At 43.2% G+C, this 22206-nt stretch overlaps 1 protein-coding gene across 1 annotated transcript in view; it reads right to left on the bottom strand.

Moving 5' to 3' along the window:
• Positions 1-22206, bottom strand: part of SHISA9 (shisa family member 9) — a 664814-nt gene that overhangs the window by 197744 nt on the left and 444864 nt on the right. Inside the window, exon 4 of the transcript XR_004666778.3 lies at positions 17892-18326. The gene's annotated coding sequence lies outside the window, so the exon portion shown is untranslated. The remainder of the gene's footprint in view (positions 1-17891; positions 18327-22206) is intronic.

The raw sequence follows: 22206 nt of genomic DNA, 5'->3' as shown, positions 1-22206 counted from the left end.
TCTTAGTTCCCACTGGCCTATCTTCTGATTGTTACAAGTCCTGTCCTCTCTTAATTAGCATGTTTTTGAATATAGTAGCGATACTGTGTATATCTGATTTCAGAACATGCAAGGTTAGTCTGTTGCACCCCCGTGGAGAAGTAAGAGACTACCTGTGCTACCAAAATTCCTTGAAATCCCCCTTTTCTCACCTCACTGCCTCAGAAGCACCTCTAGCTCTCCAAGGGTTGAAAAATTCTGGTTACAAAATCATCCCTACAATTTCACCTACTCAGCCTCTCCTCAGATATGGCTATTAGAAATGCCTCTGCAGGTGATCTTGCTCAGTTTTAAGGGCTGGTTGATTGACCTGGTTGAATTAACACTTGAGGCACAGTGGGAAATTGCCAATCTGTGAGGTTTTTTAGAGGAAGCTTAGCATTGGGAGATATACCTAATGCTAGATGATGAGTTAGTGGGTGCAGCGCACCAGCATGGCACATGTATACATATGTAACTAACATGCACGTTGTGCACATGTACCCTAAAATTTAAAGTATAATAATAATAAATAAAATAAAATTAAAAAAAAAGAATTATAGCTGATTGCAGCTACTAATGGTATGGATTTGAATGGGAGCTAGGAGGCTAATGACCTGGAAGACTGTGGAATGCCCAGAAGTAAGTAAGGGTTTGTTAGCAGACCCATGTTCTCAGACCAAATTCAGGGGTGTGTGTGTGTGTGTGTGTGCGCGCGTGCACGCGTGTACACTTCAGGAAACATCTTCATTCCCCCCCCATCCTACTTGCTATTTAACCTTGTGTTAGGATTAGGAGTTAAGTTTTGATTACTAATGATGCAGAATTCAATAGAAGCTAGGTAATAAGTCAACAGATTTTGGGTTCAAAATCTTGTTTTCCCACTTAAGAACTTTAAGAATTTGAGCCAATGGCTTAATTTCTCTGGATCCTGGCTTCCTGTTCTGAAAAATAGGGACAATGATAATATTTCCATCTTTTCACTGTGAGGATTAATTGGGATCATGTCTATAACGTGACTGATACAGGGTAAGAGCTTAATAAATGGTACCCGTGGGTGGCATCTTCCCCTCCTCTGTTTATAGTATCTAGTTTGCCTGAATTTAGACTCCAACATAATGGGGACCACAGAACAAACTCTGCAGGATGTCTGACATTCAATAAGCCCTCAGCATATGGTAGTCGCAAAACGTATAATCCTTGAATGGTTGTTGACAATCATTCTTGGACATTTTATTTAGATGTTCACCCTAGTACTGTAGTTGGTTTAATTACTGAGTTTAAGTTTTGCTAATTGAAACTCCTTGTACTGGTTTGACAAATGATTTTTGAGGTTATTAAGATATTTGAGGAAGGGCAGGAATTGTATACATATATTAACCCAGATTTTTACAACCTAGATTCTTCTTCTTTTTTTTTTTTTTTTTTTTTTTTAGATGGAGCCTCACCCTGTTGCCCAGGCTGGAGTGCAGTGGCGAGATCTCAGCTCACTGCAACCTTCACCTCCCAGGTTCAAGTGATTCTCCTGCCTCAGTCTCCTGAGTAGCTGGGATTACAGGCGTGTGCCACCATGCCCACCTAATTTTTGTATTTTTAGTAGAGATGGGGTTTCACCATGTTGGCCAGGCTGGTCTCAACTGACCATAAGTGATCGCCCGCCTCGGCCTCCCAAAGTGCTGGGATAAAAGGCATGAGTCACCGCACTTAGCCTCTTTATTTTATTTTATTTTATTTTTGTAGAGACAGGGTCTCACTATGTTCTCCAGGCTGGTCTCAAACTCCTGGGCTCAAGCAATCCTCTTGCTTCAGCCTCCCAAAGTGCTGGGATTACAGGCATGAGCCTCTGCGCCCTGACTAAAACCTGGATTCTTGCTACTCACAGTGTGGTCTAGGTATGGGCAGCATTGATGTTACCTGGGAGCTTGTAACAATGCAGAATCTCAGTATCCCTAGATCTACTGAATCCGAATCTGTGTTTCAACAAGATCCTTAAGTGATCTGTATGCACAATAAGGTTTGAAGTATATTTACTAAATATTGACACTGTAAATGAAAACACATTTGCTTGCATTCTTTTTAGATAGCTGTGTCCTCTATTTTCACAGGCTGATTCTGTCTATGCCACAGGCACTACAAGAAAATGAGTAGACCAAAGTCTAAATGTTTCATTAAAGCATTAACCGTTGAGTAATCTGCAAGATCTTTTTAAATGATACAAGCCACTTAAATAAGATGCTGGATATTTTGTCCACAGATCAGTAACTGATGGCAGTTTTGCCATCATTTTACACATGGCCCTTGAATGGTGCATAATTTTCTGGGTCCACAGTGATATAAAAGCACCAGTATTACACCATGTGATGATAACGACTAAGTAGGGGCTCTGTGTATTTCAATTCCAGGCAAACTAGAAGGCTTCAGCAGAGCTTTTATTTTCTATGAGATGAAGTTTCCTTAGGGGAAACTTACTGAGCTATAGAATCATTCCATTCTTGTCCTTAATTTTTTTCAAAGGTTCAAATCCATAGGTCATCCATGAGGTTTCACAGACCTGGGACTCATTTCTGATTTCCACCTCCACGTCCAACAATTACAACATGGTGTTCCGAATATGTTTGCAATCCATAAGATGTGAAGATTAGAAGTATACTCTCTGGGGCCAGGCACAGTGGCTCAGGCCTATAATCCCAGCACTTTGGGAGGCCAAGGCAGGCGGATCACTTGAGGTCAGGAGTTCGAGACCAGCCTGGCCAACACAGTGAAACCCTGTCTCTACTAAAAAATACAAAAAAATTAGCCAGGCGTGGTGGTACGTGCCTGTAATGCCAGCTACTCAGAAGGCTGAGGCAGGAGAATAGCTTGAACCCGGGAGGCGGAGGTTGCAGTGAGCCAAGATCCCGCCACTGTTCTACAGCCTGGGTAACAGACTGAGACTCTGTCTCAAAAAAAAAAAAAGAGGTATACTCTCTGTAGGAGAGTTAAGAGGGATAAGGTATGTTAAATGTTTAGCATGATGCCTGGCACACATCACATGTCCAATAAATGTTAGAGCATGCTACCCTCCTTACATTGTAGGTCCTCCTTGCCAGAGGCAGTGCAATGCAGTAGTAAGGAGCACAAGCTTTCCTGGACTTGAAGCCTGGTTCAGTCCCTTACTATGAATGTGACCTTTGGGGACATTTCTTAGCCCTTCCCAGTTTAAGTCTCCATGAGGTGATGCTAGGGCCTTCCCCAGTTTGTTTTGAAAGTCTGGAAAATGCATACATATAAAGCATTGAACACAATATAGGTATAGGTACTGAATGCCTGCCAGCTATTATTATTACTTTTATTTTTATTATCATCATCACCACCATCATCATTTTCAGAAGACTTGTGGTGTCCCTAGGTCCTAGGGTATTTGGACTCAGCTTCACAGGCTCTCCTCAATGGAAATGCAAGGTCTTGTATGTTTCTATCCACTTTCCTCCTTTGTTTTTCCTCATCCCTAATTGTTCATCTTCTCGTTCTTACTGCCTACACAAAGACAGAACCCCTAGCCTGGATGTTACCAGCAACATGCTCAAATAAATGTGCTCTAATCAAGGAAATTAGCCGAACACAGATACTTTTATTATAACTGTCACTCATATTATTCAAGAAGTGATTAACGTCCAGGGAAACCACCCATTCAAAGAGCGCACTTCTTTAGACATAGGGAATCAAGGCTCTTCCAGGGCTTGATCCAAGAATAAATGACATAGCAAACAATCTTGCAGAAGCCTCCTATCATTGAATTTTCTATTTAATAAAAATATTCTCTGGTGTTCACTATAATTGGGCATTGTCTGTTTAATATTGTCTATATGGTATATTGTGTGTTGAATAAAAATACTGAATAGTGTTAATTATATGTGGGTGAAAAGAACCATCTTGCATATTCATTGAAAGACATAAACCACCCAAATCCTGCAAGTTGAGTGAATGCTGAATGCAAAAATATCTCTTGTTGCTTGTTCTAAATTTGCTTCTCTTTATTTTCTCAGGGCATCTCTTGCCTATGATTCAACGTCTTCAGCAGAGACAATTGCTTTTCCTTCCTTCTTGGAGCCTGTGAACATCAGAGACTAGCTCTCCTCCTTCCCCAGATTCTGGTCTATTTCATGTTTTCAGTAAGGACCTAGTGGGCACAGGTGTTTCAGAGAAGCCCAGGCTAGTTCCAAAAGGCAGAGTAAATCTGTCAGTTCAATGCTAAGCCAATGACAATAAAGATGACACATACATTTAAAGAGAAATTCTCAAGCTGGACAGATCATCAAAAACATCTGTGGCTTTTTTGGTTTTGTTTTCTCGTTGTTTCTTAGCTCCGTCCCTCAGATCAGTGACCCTCAAACTTGGGTGTAAATCTGGAATCATGTGGAAAGTTTGTTAAAATACAGATTGCTGGGCTCTGTCCCCAGAGTTTCTGATCCAGCAGGTCTCGGAGGGCCTGAGAATGTGCATTTATAACAAGTTCTTAGGACATGCTGATATTTCTGGTCTTTGGACTACTCTTTGACTACTTCTTCCCTAGAGACCTTGAATAGTAATCTTCCGTGATTTGAAAATGTGCATGTCTATCATGCATGCTAAGGAACTCAAAAGTTTAAAACCACCAAGCAATGCATGCTTATTCTGAAGCCAGCGCTGTGCTAGGTTCAGCACAGATGATACAGAAAAGGCTGCATCCTGCTTGTCTCTGGAGCCCTACCTTTCATGATCCCATATCCCTGCATTTGTTCCAGTTCTACCAAACCATTTACAGTTCTCCAAATTCAAAGCTCTTCTGCATCTCCACTTCTTTGCACAGTTTTTCATGTGTCCAGAATACACTTCCCTACTCTTCTGTTTCATCCTGCAAAACCCAGTTCAGCTGCTGACATCCTAATACCATCCTCTCCACCTCCCTCTCCTTGCCACCACCACCTAATTTTTAAAAATCCCTTCCATCATTCATGCTTTAATTCCACAAATGTTTACCGGGTTTGCCTTAGGTGCCGGTCATTGTGCCAAGCACCTGGAATAAAATGGCAAACGAAGGAGACTTAGTTCTTCCTTAAGAAAAACCTTTCCTTCAAAGATATTACAGTCCAGAGGGGAAGACATGAAATGAACAACTTCAAGTTGTGATATTAAATTGTTATTTTGCTAAGCCTTACACAAATTTCCATGTTGTGCTTATGATCTAGCATTGAAATAGTTGTTTTCAATGCTTGTTTACCCATATAGACTCTGGTCCCTTGAAGGGCCAAATCCACATTCTCTCATCTCTGTGTACCCAGTGCCTACAGAGAGTAGGTCACATGGTCGAGCATTTTCTAGTTTTCTGAGTTCAATGAAACATAGCTCTACTTCCCAAAGGGATAGCAATCTAATACTAACACAAGTGCAGCAGATGTGAAAACCTTAATTACATTATTAGTTGGCATCAGCATTCCTTTTATATGTGGGAACTGTTTTTGTTGAGAGGAATGCCTTGAGAAGTCACTTGGGGATTAAAGAAAATTCTGAGTGCCTGGACTTTGAAAAAAACAAGGCAATGAAAGAGAAAGCTAAATGGCTCTGTATGAGAAGATGAAAAGAACGGGACTTTGCTCCAGGAGTTGGGAGAGAAGAAATACAAGAAATGGAAATAAAATCAGGAATGTGAGAAGTGAAAGAGAGGAAACTACCACCAGGGATATGGGATAAGGCTTAGGGACAAGATGGGATGAAGTGCTTCATAAAATTTCTCTAGACCCAAGATGACCAAAACTTTCTGCATTTTCACTTCCTTGCACATGTCTTACTGCTTCCAGAATCCTCTTCCCCACTCCCTGCTTCATCCTTCAAAGTCCAGTTCAGATGCCATACTTTCTCAATACTGTCCTCTCCAGCTCCCCCATCTTTGCCATCACCACGTTTTTGTTTTTTTGTTTGTTTGTTTTGTTTTGCTTTTTTGGTCTGAGACAGGGTCTCCCTCTGTTGCCCAGGCTGGAGTGCAGTGGCACAATCACTGCTCACTGCAGCCTCGATCCCCTGGGCTCGAGTGATCCTCAACCTCCCAAGTGGCTGGGACTATAGAAGCACACCACCACGCTGGGCTGGTTTTTGTTTTTTGTGGGGTTGTTTTTGTTGTTGCTGTTGTTGTTGTTTGGTTTTGTTTTTTGTTTTTTTTTTTTTTGGCTGTCGTTCTTAGTGGAGACAAGGTCTTGCTATGTTGCCCAGGCTGATCTTAAATTCCTGAGCTTAAGCAATCTGCCTGCCTTGGTCTCCCAAAGTGCTGGGATTATAGGCATGAGCCACAGCAGCCAGCCAGGAGCTATTTTTAATCTATATTTTGCAGGTGAGAAAACGAAGGCCTGGAAATGTTAAGTGAATCACTCAAGGTCACATAACTAGTGTGTGATGGCAACGGGGTTTGACTCTAGGTCTCTCTGACTCCAAAGCCCATAATTCTTTACCTCTTTTTAATGACAAAGAATAATGAACAATTACATGTTAATGTAAATGATAATAAACATAGTGGAAATAATTCGTTATATGAAGGCTTGTTCATCCAATAAATAATTTCTTCAAGCCTACTGCATGAAACAGACAACACATCATCATGGATAATAGCAAAAGGGAAGAAAATCTCTGAGAAGGAGAGTGGAGATGATGGCATGGGAAGGAACAACAATCAGGGTGCAATGCCTTTGAAGACGTACAGGTGGAACAGCACATGAGTGGAAGAACATGAGCTCTGTAATTAGGAAAAAGATTCATGTTTTAGTCCCCATGAACTCAAACAACCTTGGGCAAGTTCCTTGACCTCTCTTCACCTGCATTTTGTCATCTACAAATGGGGATAAAAATAGTACCATTTTATAAAAGGCATCATTTCTGTAGGGATATAAATGAGATGAAGCTTGTAAAGCTCATAAAATGCTCAGCACACAGCAGATACCCAATGAAGGTTAATAGAGAAAGAAGTGGACAAAATCAAGAAACATTTGGGATTTGGTGATTGATCAGGAGATAAGAAAAGGATGCATCCAGGTTTCTAGCTTAAGCAACTGAAAGGATGGTGGTGTCATTAATTGAAATAGATGACGCTGATGCAGAACCAGGTTTATTCAAGACAAAATAAAAGCGTTGGCTCTAGAGAGAGAGCAACCCCATTTCCCTAAAAATAAAAGGAAGAGAAAGATGGACAGGGAGATAGAGAAGAAAAGAAGATGGTGTATCTTCTTAATCTTGAAGAAATTAAATCATCCATGCGTATGGGAAATGAAGGAAAAAGTGTGAGTACTAGAAAGGTGAAGAATATTTAACAGAGCTTGAGTGTCTATTTGAATCTCTCCAAAAGAGAATCTAAGACAAGGAGTTCGGTGCACGTACTTTATTTGAAAGGTTATCTCCAAAAGTTGGAATGAGGAGTAGAGCAAGTGAGAAGGGGAAGGATGAAAAGCTGGTGAAGGGGACATTATGGAGATTGTTACTACTATGGGCAACCAGAGATCATCTTACCAGGAGCCCTCTGAGGAACTGTGTAGAATGCACCTCAGAATATTCCCTGAGAAGGCCGGGAGGCTGAGGCATTTATCCACTGACTCCCATCACCCACTGGTTGCAGGTTGTCCTGTTGGTGTAAATTCCCTAAGCTCCTCGGCTCCACCTATGCGAGGCTTGACTGAGCTGCCACCATTTTGATAAAAGCCCTGTATTAGTCTGTTCTCGCACTGATAATAAAGACATACCCGAGACTGGGTAATTTATAAAGGAAAGAGGTTTAATTGACTCACAATTCAGCATGGCTAGGGAGGCCTCAATCATGGCGGAAGGGGAAGCAAACACATCCTTCTTTGCATGGTGGCAGGAAGGAGAATGAGAGCCAAGTGAAGGGGGAAGCCCATTATAAAAACATCAGATCTCATGAGAACTTACTATCATGAGAAGAGCATGGGGGAAACCGCCCCCATGATTCAATTGCCTCCCACTGGGTCCCTCCCAGTACCTGTGGGGATGATGAGAACTATAATTCAAGATGAGATTTGGGTGGTGACATAGCCAAACCATAACAAGCCCTGAGACAGGAAAGTGGAGAAACACAGTGGGGAACTGAAGTGGGACACTGTCAGTGAGCATCAGCTGCAGCAAAATTTAGAGGTGAGCCGAGGGTGCAGGACAGTTCTCTGAGTGGTCTTGCACTAACTCATTTCTCCCTCTTTCTGACTTGTAGTTCTCTTAAGTAACTGTAGAATGTGCAAAGAATGCAACATCCTGAGATAGGGAGGAACTGGATGGAACAGCCCAGGCTCTGTTCCAGTCCCCAGAACCGGATGTCCTTCCACGCTTTAGCCCAGCAAGTCAAGTTCCCCAAGGTACAGAACTCAGGTGGACAGCTTTCCATAGTCCCTCAGCTGTGATGCAAGTGGGGCATGCACAGATGAAACTCTATCCACCCTGGGCAGCTTTCTTGAGTCTTGGGGGACCAGCTCAACATAAATCCTAGGCTTCTAGCATCCTTTGCTGCCTATCTGCAAATAATGAATTCACTTTATCTAACTTGATTTGTGTGGGTGTTCTGCGACACCACACTCAGGCAAGTTGGTAACCGGTGCACAGTGAACCTGCTTCACACAAGGAAAGTGACACTGGCACCAACCGCATCTGCTAGAAAAAAGAAGTGACCCATAAACTTCAGATCTTACAAAAATCCTGAAAAGTGTAAATACCTCTAGTGGTATTTGACATATGAGAACCTGAGTCTCAGAGAGTTAAAAGTATGGTGATAAATTGGAGTTTTCACCCATATTGGACAGAATCCTAAACTTACACAACTTTCCCACCTACCATGCTGCCAGTTCTGAGCAAAAAATAAATAAATAAATAAATAATTATTATTGCTATTTATTTATTTTTCTGAGATGGAGTCGCACTCTGTAACCTAGGCAGGAATGCAATGGCATGATCTCTGCTCACTGCAACCTCTGCCTCCCAGGCTGAAGCAATTCTCCTGCCTCAGCCTCCCGGGTACCTGGGATTACACGTGCCCACGACCACACCCAGCTATTTTTTTTAGTATTTTTAGTAGAGACAGGGTTTCACCATGATGGCCAAGCTGGTTTTGAACTCTTGACCTCAAATGATCCACCCCCACCCTTGACCTCCCCCAAAACAATATTAAAATGAAAATGGCAACAGTATTAACAAGTTGATTCTCCTCAGTACTAATTATTGGAATTTTGCTGATTTATTGTTCTGCAGACTAGGATCTAAAACTGGACATTCTTCTGGAGAATCTAAAACTGGAGAATCTAAAACCGGACATTCTTCTTCAGTTGAAGTCCAACGGATGGGAATTGCATTTCTCATCCTAATCAAGAAATTCTTTACCTTCAGGAATACAGAGCTATTAAAGTTCTAGGCTTCGTGCCTCTGAGGAGGTATTCCAAAAATTCCATCAGTAATCTGCTAAGTTCAGTACCGTACACAGTGTATTGAGGTCTTTTCCTGTATTCCTCATTCCAGCAGGTCCTTCTAACACTATTTGGTCCTAAAAAGACCCTGTCTTCTAGGCCTGTCAATCATATCATGTTCATCTTTTTATGGCTCTGCTGAAAACAGCCAAGAGAAAGGTTATTACAGCTGCTGTTGATGTCTGGAACTCATAATTGTCAACAGTCTTATGTTGGTCAGGTATAAGGCAGAGAGGGGTTCCCATCTTTCTCTATCTGGAGGCCTTTCACTGGTTGGTTGAAGCACTTACAATTATGCTGAATGTATTGGTGAGAATTCTGAAAAGAGACTACTCTCTTACGGTTTTTGGGTCCTGAAGAATGTAAAGGAAAGGGAAGGAAATGAGAAGAGATAGAGGAATTGTATTGAGCATCTACTTATGCCAGCAACATCGTCACGGAATATTTTATGTAATCCCCTTAGCTTGGTAACAGATTAGGTAGCTGATCTAAGAAAATGAGAGAGAACACGTGGACACAGGGAAGGGAACACCATACAGCAGGGCCTGTTGGGGGGTGGGGGACAAAGGGAGGGACAGCATTAGAAGAGAGACTTTTTAAAGTTCAAAATCCCATGCTTTTTAAACCAGGATTTGAATACAGGTATCTCACTCAAAACCCAGATGTCAAATATAGCACTTCATGCTCCCAGGTAGACATCACTAATCAATCAGGTCTTTTAGTCCATTGATTTCAGAATCCTTCTCACCCCAGTATCCCAGATAGTCACTACCAATAGTAGCGAGTAGTGAGGGCCAATTGCTACCCTTTCCACTTGCTAAAACTTGCTGGATGAAGGAAGATTCTCTCTTTTCAAGGGAGGCCATACCCATCACAGAGGCATACTGTCAGGCCTCTGAGCCCAAGCCAAGCCATCGCATCCCCTGTGACCTGCACATATACGCCCACATGGCCTGAAGTAACTAAAGAATCACAAAAGAAGTGAATATGCCCTGCCCCACCTTAACTGATGACATTGCACCACAAAAGAAGTGTAAACGGCCAGTCCTTGCCTTAACTGATGACATTACCTTGTGAAAGTCCTTTTCCTGGCTCATCCTGGCTCAAAAAGCACCCCCACTGAGCGCCTTGCGACCCCCACTCCTGCCCACTGAGCACCTTGCGACCCCCACTCCTACCCACCAGAGAACAAACCCCCTTTGACTGTAATTTTCCTTTACCTACCCAAATCCTATAAAACGGCCCCACCCTTATCTCCCTTCGCTGACTCTCTTTTCGGACTCAGCCCGCCTGCGCCCAGGTGAAATAAACAGCCATGTTGCTCACACAAAGTCTGTTTGGTGGTCTCTTCACAAAGACGCGCATGAAATTTGGTGCCGTGACTCGGATCGGGGGACCTCCTTAGGAGATCAATGCCCTGTCCTCCTGCTCTTTGCTCCGTGAGAAAGATCCACCTACGACCTCAGGTCCTCAGACCCACCAGCCCAAGAAACATCTCACCAATTTCAAATCCAATAAGCAGCCTCTTTTTACTCTCTTCTCCAACCTCCCTCACTATCCTTCAACCTCTTTCTCCTTTCAATCTTAGCGCCACACTTCAATCTCTCCCTTCTCTTAATTTCAATTCCTTTCATTTTCTAGTAGAGACAAAAGAGACATGTTTTATCCGTGAACCCAAAACTCCGGCGCCGGTCACGGACTTCACCCTTAGCAGCAAGTCCCGCTTTCCTGGGGCAGGGGCAAGTACACCTCAACCCCTTCTCCTTCACCCTTAGTGGCAAGTCCCGCTTTCCTAGGGGGCAAGAACCCCCCAATCGCTTATTTCCGCACCCCAACCTCTTATCTTTGTGCCCCAATCCCTTATTTCCGTGCCCCAACCCCTTCTCTGCTTTTCTGGAGGGCAAGAACCCTCCACCCCTTCTCCGTGTCTGTACTCTTTTCTCTGGGTTTGCCTCCTTCACTATAGGTAAGCTTCCACCTTCCATTCCTCCTTCTTCTCCCTTAGCCTGTGTTCTCAAAAACTTAAAACCTCTTCAACTCACACCTGACCTAAAACCTAAATGCCTTTTCTTCTGCAATGCCGCTTGACCCCAATACAAACTCGACAGTAGTTCCAAATAGCCAGAGAATGGCACTTTGAATTTTTCCATCCTGCAAAATCTAAATAATTGTTGTCGTAAAATAGGCAAATGGTCTGAGGTGCCTGACGTCCAGGCATTCTTTTACACATCAGTCCCTTCCTAGTCTCTGTGCCCAGTGCAACTCGTCCCAAATCTTCCTTCTTTCCCTCCCGCCTGTCCCCTCAGAACCAACCCCAAGCGTCGCTGAGTCTTTCTAATCTTCCTTTTCTACAGACCCATCTGACCCCTCCCTTCCTCCCCAGGCTGCTCCTCGCCAGGCCGAGCTAGGTCCCAATTCTTCCTCAGCCTCTGCTCCTCCACCCTATAATCTTTTTATCACCTCCCCTCCTCACACCTGGTCCGGCTTACAGTTTCATTCCGTGACTAGCCATCCCCCTCCTGCCCAGCAATTTACTCTTAAAAAGGTGGCTAGAGCTAAAGGCATAGTCAAGGTTAATGCTCCTTTTTCTTTATCCCAAATCAGAAGCGTTTAGACTCTTTTTCATCAAATATAAAAATCCAGCCCAGTTCATGACTTGTTTGGCGGCAACCCTGAGACGCTTTACAGCCCTAGACCCTAAAAGGCAAAAGGCCGTCTTATTCTCAACATACATTTTATTACCCAATCTGCTCCCAACATTAAATAAAACTCCAAAAATTAAATTCCGGCCCTCAAACCCCACAACAGGATTTAATTAACCTCACCTTCAAGGTGTACAATAATAGAAAAAAGTTGCAATTCCTTGCCTCCACTGTGAGACAAACCCCAGCCACATCTCCAGCACACAAGAACTTCCAAACGCCGGAACCGCGGTGGCCAGGCGTTCCTCCAGAACCTCCTCCCACAGGAGCTTTCTACATGTGCCGGAAATCTGGCCACTGGGCCAAGGAATGCCCGCTGCCCGGGATTCCTCCTAAGCCGTGTCCCATCTCTGTGGGACCCCACTGAAAATCGGACTGTTCAACTCACCTGGCAGCCACTCCCAGAGCCCCTGGAACTCTGGCCCAAGGCTTTCTGACTGACTCCTTCCCAGATCTTCTCGGCTTAGCGGCTGAAGACTGACACCGCCCGATCACCTCAGAAGCCCCTTAGACCATCACGAACGCCGAGCTTCGGGTAATTCTCACAGTGGAAGGTAAGCCCGTCCCCTTCTTAATCAATACGGAGGCTACTCACTCCACATTACCTTCTTTTCAAGGGCCTGTTTCCCTTGCCTCCATAAGTGTTGTGGGTATTGACGGCCAGGCTTCTAAACCTCTTAAAACTCCCCAACTCTGGTGCCAACTTAGACAATACTCTTTTAAGCACTCCTTTTTAGTTATCCCCACCTGCCCAGCTCCCTTATTAGGCTGAGACACTTTAACTAAATTATCTGCTTCCCTGACTGTTCCTGGACTACAGCTGTATCTCATAGCCGCCCTTCTTCCCAATCCAAAGCCTCCTTTGGGTCCTCCTCTTGTATCCCCCCACCTTAACCCACAAGTATAATACCTCTACTCCCTCCTTGGCGACCGATCATGCACCCCTTACCATCTCATTAAAACCTAATCACCCTTACCCCACTCAACGCCAATATCCCATCCCGCAGCACACTTTAAAAAGATTAAAGCCGGTTATCACTCGCCTGCTACAGCATGGCCTTTTAAAGCCTATAAACTCTCTTTACAATTCCCCCATTTTACCTGTCCTAAAACCAGACAAGCCTTACAAGTTAGTTCAGGATCTGCGCCTTATCAACCAAATTGTTTTGCCTATCCACCCCGTGGTGCCAAACCCATATACTCTCCTATCCTCAATACCTGCCTCTACAACCTATTATTCTGTTCTAGATCTCAAATATGCTTTCTTTACTATTCCTTTGCACCCTTCATCCCAGCCTCTCTTCGCTTTCACTTGGACTGACCCTGACACCCATCAAGCTCAGCAAATTACCTAGCCTGTACTGCCGCAAAGCTTCACAGACAGCCCCCTTTACTTCAATCAAGCCCAAATTTCTTCCTCAACTGTTACCTATCTCGGCATAATTCTCATAAAAACACACGTGCTCTCCCTGCCAATCGTGTCCGACTGATCTCAAACCCCAGCACCTTCTACAAAACAACTCCTTTCCTTCCTAGGCATGGTTAGCGCGGTCAGAATTCTTACACAAGAGCCAGGACCACACCCTGTAGCCTTTCTGTCCAAACAACTTGACCTTACTGTTTTAGCCTAGCCCTCATGTTTGCGTGCAGCGGCTGCTGCTGCTTTAATACTTTTAGAGGCCCTCAAAATCACAAACTATACTCAACTCACTCTCTACAGTTCTCATAACTTCCAAAATCTATTTTCTTTCTCATACCTGATGCATATACTTTCTGCTCCCCGGCTCCTTCAGCTGTACTCACTCTTTGTTGAGTCTCCCACAATTACCGTTGTTCCTGGCCCAGACTTCAATCCGGCCTCCCACATTATTCCTGATACCACACCTGACCCCCATGACTGTATCTCTCTGATCCACCTGACATTCACCCCATTTCCCCAAATTTCCTTCTTTCCTGTTCCTCACCCTGATCACGCTTGATTTATTGATGGCGGTTCCACCAGGCCTAATCGCCACACACCAGCAAAGGCAGGTTATACTATAGTACAAGCCACTAGCCAGCCTCTTAGAACCTCTCATTTCCTTTCCATCGTGGAAATCTATCCTGAAGGAAATAACTTCTCAGTGTTCCATCTGCTATTCTACTACTCCTCAGGGATTCTTCAGGCCCCCTCCCTTCCCTACACATTAAGCTCGAGGATTTGCCCCACCCAGGACTGGCAAATTAGCTTTACTCAACATGCCCTGAGTCAGATAACTAAAATACCTCTTAGTCTAGGTAGATACTTTCACTGGATAGGTAGAGGCCTTTCCTACAGGGTGTGAGAAGTCCACCGCAGTCATTTCTTCCCTTCTGTCAGACATAATTCCTCAGTTTAGCCTTCCCACCTCAATACAGTCTGATAACAGACGAGCCTTTATTAGTCAAATCAGCCAAGCAGTTTTTCAGGCTCTTAGTATTCAGTGAAACCTTTATATCCCTTATGGTCCTCCGTCTTCACGAAAAGTAGAATGGACTAAAGGTCTTTTAAAAACACACCTCACCAAGCTCAGCCACCAACTTAAAAAGGACTGGACAATACTTTTACCACTTTCCCTTCTCAGAATTCAGGCCTGTCTTCAGAATGCTACAGGGTACAGCCCATTTAAGCTCCTGTATAGACGCTCCTTTTTATTAGGCCCCAGTCTCATTCCAGACACCAGACCAACTTAGACTGTGCCCCAAAAAACTTGTCATCCCTACTATCTTCTGTCTAGTCATACTCATATTCACCGTTCTCAACTACTCATACATGCCCTGCTCTTGTTTACACTGCTGGTTTACACTGTTTTTCCAAGCCATCACAGCTGATATCTCCTGGTGCTATCCCCAAACTGCCACACTTAATTCTTGAAGTAAATAAATAATCTTTGCTGGCAGGACTATGCTGAATCTCCTTAGGCACTCTCTAATCAGATATCCTGAGTCGTCCCAATTCTTAGACCTTTTATACCTGTTTTTCTCCTTCTTATTCCATTTAGTTTCTCAATTCATCCAAAGCCGTATCCAGGCCATCACCAATCATTCTATACGATAAATGTTTCTTCTAACATTCCCACAATATCACCCCTTACCACAAGGCCTCCCTTCAGCTTAATCTCTCCCACTCTAGGTTCCCACGCAGCCCCTAATCCCGCTTGAAGCAGCCCTGAGAAACATCGTCCATTCTCTCTCCATACCACCCCCCAAAAATTTTCACTGCCCCAACACTTCAATACTATTTTGTTTTATTTTTCTTATTAAGAAGGCAGGAATGTCAGGCCTCTGAGCCCAAGCCAAGCCATCGCATCCCCTGTGACCTGCATGTATACGCCCAGATGGCCTGAAGTAACTAAAGAATCACAAAAGAAGTGAATATGCCCTGCCCCAACTTAACTGATGACATTCCACCACAAAAGAAGTGTAAATGGCCAGTCCTTGCCTTAACTGATGACATTACCTTGTGAAAGTCCTTTTCCTGGCTCATCCTGGCTCAAAAAGCACCGCCACTGAGCACCTTGTGACCCCCACTCCTACCCACCAGAGAACAAACCCCCTTTGACTGTAATTTTCCTTTACCTACCCAAATCCTATAAAACGGCCCCCTCCTTATCTCCCTTTGCTGACTCTCTTTTCGGACTCAGCCCGCCTGCGCCCAGGTGAAATAAACAGCCATGTTGCTCACACAAAGGCTGTTTGGTGGTCTCTTCACACGGACGCGCATGAAAATACTGTTACTTTCCAGAACAATCTTAAGGACAACACAGGAGCCCTTACATTTCCACTGGGATCCTGCTTATATTGTAACAAGGAGGTGCTGGATATAGCTACGCTCCCATCTCCCTACGGCAACCACTGATAATGCATTAATGCATTTATTGTTGGTTTTGCTCACCCCAGAAATTTTGCTGTTGACTTGAACTTCATTGTGATCATACTGCAGCTGCATTTGAAACCCTGCCTTTTCATTTAATGTCATAACAAAAGCATCAAATAAACTCTCATATCAAAAGAAACTGTTTTTGCTAATTTTTATTTCTGCTCCAGATTTTATGAAGTCAAAGAAATTAGACCATGCACTCTGTTCTCCCAATATTCTGCCCTCCTGTGGCTCAGAATGATTTTTTTAAAGGAGATATAAGAAGTTGGCATTGCTACTGAGCTTGGCATGACCAAGGGCTTGGAGTGGAGGGAGGAATGTTTTGGTGTTAGAAGCTGAAGAAGCCCTCCTTCAGCTATCACATCCTCTCTCCATGCTCAAATTGATATTCATCTTTCCAGCCTCCTTTGATGTCAGGAAAGCCATTCTATTCAGGCAGGAGCCAGAAGGACCTTGGCTGATGCTCCACCTGTTGTCATTTCTCCCTCTGTCTTCCAGCAGTGAATTTAGAAAAACCCTTCACAGGATAGCAGTGTGTTTGCTATCATACTGCAGTTCCCCATGTTTGATCTCATGTTTCTTGCCTGGAGCTCATATTTCAGACTAGAGTAAATTATTTACTGGCGCTAGCAACCAAGCCTTGTGTTATTCAAAATATAAACCTGAAATATCGAGCAATCAGACCTCAACAGCTGAACGCTATTTATGCTTTGCAGATATAGAGACAGATCAAAGGATGATTCATAATTATCCTAACACAGTGATTTTTCCAAGTGAAAGAAGGGGAGATGCAGTTTTCCCTAGTTCTAAGGAAATAAACAGTAACCTGGGCAAGTGTTGATTTATCCTCCTTGGATTCATCACAGCCTGGGGGGAGGATGGCAGGGGTGGGGTGGGGAAATGGGACTTGGAGATGCCCTTACAACTGTCCTGGCTTCCTTCCTTTGCATGTTCAACCTCCTTTGCACGTTCACAGTCCTCAGTTCATCCTTCTGCTATTCATAGTGTGTTGTACTTGTCTTCTATCTCCTCTGCCTTTTCTGCCACCCACCAGTCAGTGAACTGAAGGTTAGAAAACCATGTTATACAGAGGAGTATGTTTACCTGGGAGCAGCTGCCATTTGCTTGCCCTGGTAGCTTTAACGTCGTCTGTCTGGGGGCCTTCGGGTCAGAGAAGAACAAGCGGTTCGTGACAGGCAGTGTAGGTAAGAGACTAGGAGACTGGGCTTTGATGTGACAGGGATTTGGGTTTGAGTCTTGGCTCTGCCACTTTTTGCTGTGTGATTCTGAGAAAGGTCTCTGTTTCTCAGCTTCCTCACCAGTATGATGGGGATTGTTTTGAAAATTGAGACAATTCATATAAAAATATATTCACATAAAGAATTTAGCCCAGTGCCTGCACATCAGTGCCCAATAGATGGTAGCCATATTTACTGTTCGGGAAAACCTGCAAGCTTTTTCTAGGAAGTACTGTCGGTAGAAAATATTGCGGGCTTCATGTTCCCTGGAACAGCCAGGTTGTATTGTAAGATTAAGTCCTACTTACTCTGACTTTGCCAAAGCCTCTTTTGAAGAATAAAGAGGGTTTCTGTGTAATAAGGAGCAAATCTTAAAGCCAGCCATTCAACAAGCCATTCAGAATTAATACCCCAGGGCTCAGTTTTTTCCTCACTCTTTCTTTGCAAAAATGCTTTGAAAAAAGCAGCTTAGGGTCATCTTGGAGGAACTTGGGCCTCTGAGGCAAAAAGGCACAACTGGAAAGAACCCACTTCTGCAAAGTCATGTCTGCAATTAGTATACAGAGGCACTTACCTGAAGATCCCAAGCGTGGCTTTCAGGACGGAGCCTTGAGGCTAGACAGGAATCAATCTTAACTCAATGGGCGTAAGTGAGCATTTATCAGTTTAGAAGCTGTATTAGTCAGGATTCTCCACAGAGACAAAGCCAATAAGATATATAGACGGAGAAAGTTATGAGAAGTGATTTGTTAGGAGAATTGGCTCATGTGATTATGGAGGCTAAATCTCACAGTAGGCAATCTGCAGGCTGGAGACCCAGGGAAGATGGTAGCACGGCTCAGTCCAACTCCAACGGCCTCAGAACCAAAGAAGCTGATGGTGTAACTCTCAACCGAGGTGGCCAAAACCTTGAGAACCCAGGGGGCCACTAGTGCAAGTCTCGAAGTCTGAAGGCCAGAGAATCTGAAGTTCTGATGTCCAAAGGCAGGAGAAGAAGGGTGTTCCAGCTCTAGAAGAGACAGAAAACAAATTCACTCTTGCTTTGCCTTCTTGCTCTATTCAGATCCTCAGCTGATTGGATGGAGCCCCCCATGTCGAGGGCAGGGCTTCCTTATTCAGTCCACTGATTCGAATGCCAACCTCTTCCCAAAACACACTCACAGACACACCCAGAAATAATACCTTAGCAGCTATTTGGGTATCCCTTAATCCAGTCAAGTTGAGACCTAAAATTAACCATCACAGGGGCCTTTCAGAGAACTCTGGTAAAAATAATGGACCTCCTAACTTCTACATATCTTCTAAAGACCTTGGTCTTTTTGCTTATTTAACCTAGTTCCTCCCTTCCAGACCAGATGAAAATCAGCTCCTTTTTCTGTTCATCTAAACAAAAGTAACCATCCCTACATGAAATTTATTACTACACCTTCATGATTCTAAGATGCCATATTTGTAAGACACATCACTGATTTAATAGCACCTTTCTAGAAGAAAAACACAAAAATAAATGTACCCATCAACTGTCAGTTGTTTCATGCTTTCAGTAATGGTAAAATGTGGAAAGATGTGCAACTTGGAATTGAAAACATCTAATCATGCTAACTCAAAGGGCACTTGTTGCAACAGAAATGCTACAACTGCCAATGGATCAGTGAGTGCAGCAGTGGCTCTGTGTGGTATTAGAGCTCCCAGTACCTCCTCCTTCTCTTTGTATTCCAGCGTTCTCAGGAACCTGGCACTTGACCTCCAGAGAGCTGGTGCTTAATCAGCAAAGTCACATACGCATCTCTAGAGTCTGTCCCCTATCACTTCAACCGCTGTCATTGTTTAGGCAAGTTTTTAATATTTTCTGAAGAACCCAGAGCTGCCTCTATGAGACCCTCGTCCATGCAAGTCACTATGTGTTAACACTGTGGGTGATTAAGACCTACTGAATATCAGTCAACAGGAAAATCTAAACCGATGCTGCCTTGCAAACCTCACTGGCATTTTGCTAGTGGGAAGTAAGAGAACAAAGGGAGTTGATATATGCTATATAAAGATCCTAGATGGGAATTATATGCCTCTTATCTATCTCTTTGGTTCAAAAGCAGATCTATTTCCTTGGTTACAAAGAGCCCCTTACCAGGCTAGAGAACAGAACAGACACACTGGCTTGGTAATTTCAAAGAACAAATGTCAAGAGTGGGTGTGTGCATGAGGAAACAGTGTTTGGAAATGACTCTGTGGGCCACTAACCTACCCACTCTGGCAAAGGGGGATGTTAGTCCGAGGCAAATGGAGAGTGCAAAGAGAAAACAAGCTGGTGAGGCCACAAAGTATACAAATGAGGGAACTCTGTAACAGGCAGCTTTTGGTAAAAAGACAAGTTGTTCCGTGAATCTTCCTCTTCTCGGGCCCCTTCAATCTACAAATGCAGATCGGACCTCCATGATTGTCCTACAGGATCCCACTTCCCTGAGCATAGTCTGATTAGACTAGAGCTGATCACAATGATTCAAACAGGACCGATCAGATTGTCTCTAACATAATTCAGAATCCCATCAAGCAGCAGCCATTCAGTCTCTGTCTGTGGTTGGTTAAGTGGGACTGTGGCGACTGAATGGCTGCTGCTTGATTGGTTACAGAGTCAGGCACGAGGCATCAGCTCGACAAATTGCCAGCTGTTCTTAGGCAAATTACTCAACCAGGGTACCTCTCAGATTCCTCACCCGTACATTAAGGGCGATAATAGTACATGCCTCATGTGAGATGCTTAGCACATCACTGCTGACATGTAAAAGTATATGAGAAATACAGGTTGAGCCTCTCTAATCAAAAAAATCCAAAATTTGAGGTGTTCCAAAATCTCACACTTTTGGAGCGTGAATATGGTGCTCAAAGGAGATGCTCATTGGAGCATTTTGGATTACGAATTTTTGGATTAGAGATGCCGACACTGTTAAATCTAATGCAAATATTCAAAAATCAAAAAAGAAAATTCCAGAGTCTGAAATACTTCTGGTGTCAAGCATTTTAGATATGGGATACTAAACCTGTCTTAACGTTATTATTGTATTAATTTTCTGTGGCTGCCATAACAACTAACCACAGACTTAGTGGCTAAAAAACAACACAAATATATTATTTTATAGTTATGTGGGTTGGAAATTCAACACAAGCCTCACTCACCCTTGTGACTATGTGATTACATTAGGCCCAGGTGGCTTATCCAGGATAATCTCCCTATTTTAAGGTCAGCTGATTAGCAATCTTAATTCCATCTGCAATCCTAATTCTTCTTTGCCATGTAATGCAACATATTCACAAGTTCTTGGGATGAAGATGTGGACATCTTTGGGGAGGGGTACGTTATTCTACCTTCCACAATTGTCAGAAAAAAATTAAGGAGCTCTGGGCAACAATATTACATCTTAAAGATGGTGAAGAAAAAGAAGAAATTCTGCAGGAGAATGAAGACAGGCCAGACACGACACTCATTCTAGAAATAACCCAGTGTTCTTATGTCAATCAGTGGCCCCTAAAAACTAAATTACATCATTTATGGATAATATCTCCCAGAATTTTAGTTGAGCCAAGTTCACTTTAGTATTTTTTTCTTTGTCCAGAAATGCAATGCTCTTTTGAAAGAAGTCCTCGAGTTTCCTTTTGCACCCGCTCTAAACAACTATTGTCCCTGCACTATGCCCTGAAAAAGGAAGACATGTAAGTGCAGGATTTCTGTGAGCCTATGTGGGTACTGGCCTTGCGTAGAGTGATTTTACTTGGAATAGGATTATGGATGGACTCAATAAAAATGTGTTTCAGTACTACCTCTGCCTCCTAAAATATCTGAGTGCCCAAACGAGGTATGCAGCCTTTATGCTGAGGCTATGACCCCAGGATCCTCATCTGATAAAATGGAGATAATGTTCTCTCCCTCATAGGATTGGTTTAAGAATTAAATAAGTATACTATACCTGACCCCGTGCTCAAAAAAGTGGTTGAGCAAGTGTTCAGAAATGGCAATTTTCCCTCCTTTTCTTTGGTTGAAATAAAAAATGCATCCTTGACATTGTATTTTCTCACATCATCAGGAAAAGAACTAAAAAGAAACTACATAAGCACAATACAACTTTCCTTTGATTGTTTTTGAGTCAATGAATGAAGTCAGAGCATAAAAGATGGCCAGAAAACCAGAGATCCACATGCCACATTACATAGAACAAATGTGAATAAATCTCAAAACCCAGCATGAAGGAAGAAAAGTAGGAAACAGGTTGGGATTTATAGCACAATACTATTTATGCAAATTAAGAACATGCACACGCAAGCACCACCATATTTTTTAAGGGTGCAGGTAAATATTAAATGATTATAAAACATGGAAGGTTACTTGAAGTATACGTATTAAGTCCACTGGGGTGTATACGGTATGGTAGGGGAAAAGGGGAAATAAAAATAATAAAATAGAATGGTTTATTTTCCTTTGGGTAGACACCACTTGACTGCTGGATCAAATGATAGTTCTATTTTTAGTTCTTAGAGAAAAAATTATACAAATACAAACATAAATAATAAAATAAAAGAGACTTCCACCACGAAGAATGATAACATGCCATGAGTGGGAGATTACTATTACCTCAATTTTTTTGTTCTTGACATCCTTTGTGAAAGCCAACAACAAGGGTCAATAGTAGCTTTTGTAATCCTATTCCAAAGGAATTGTCAAAAATTGGTACATTTAATAGAAGGCTGTTTTCGGTCGACACTGATGCACTTGATTCAGAGACGACCAAGTCTGGCCTAGTCTTCAGGAAACCCAGTTTTGCCAGAGACCTTCCTTGACCATCAGGTGCTCTATAAAGCTGTAGGGGTCTTTAGCCCATGAATATCTGGTGGCGTCGCAG

Source organism: Pan paniscus, chromosome 18, assembly GCF_029289425.2.
Source record: "Pan paniscus chromosome 18, NHGRI_mPanPan1-v2.0_pri, whole genome shotgun sequence".
NCBI lineage: Eukaryota > Metazoa > Chordata > Mammalia > Primates > Hominidae > Pan > Pan paniscus.
This window is presented reverse-complemented; position numbering and strand designations above follow the sequence as displayed.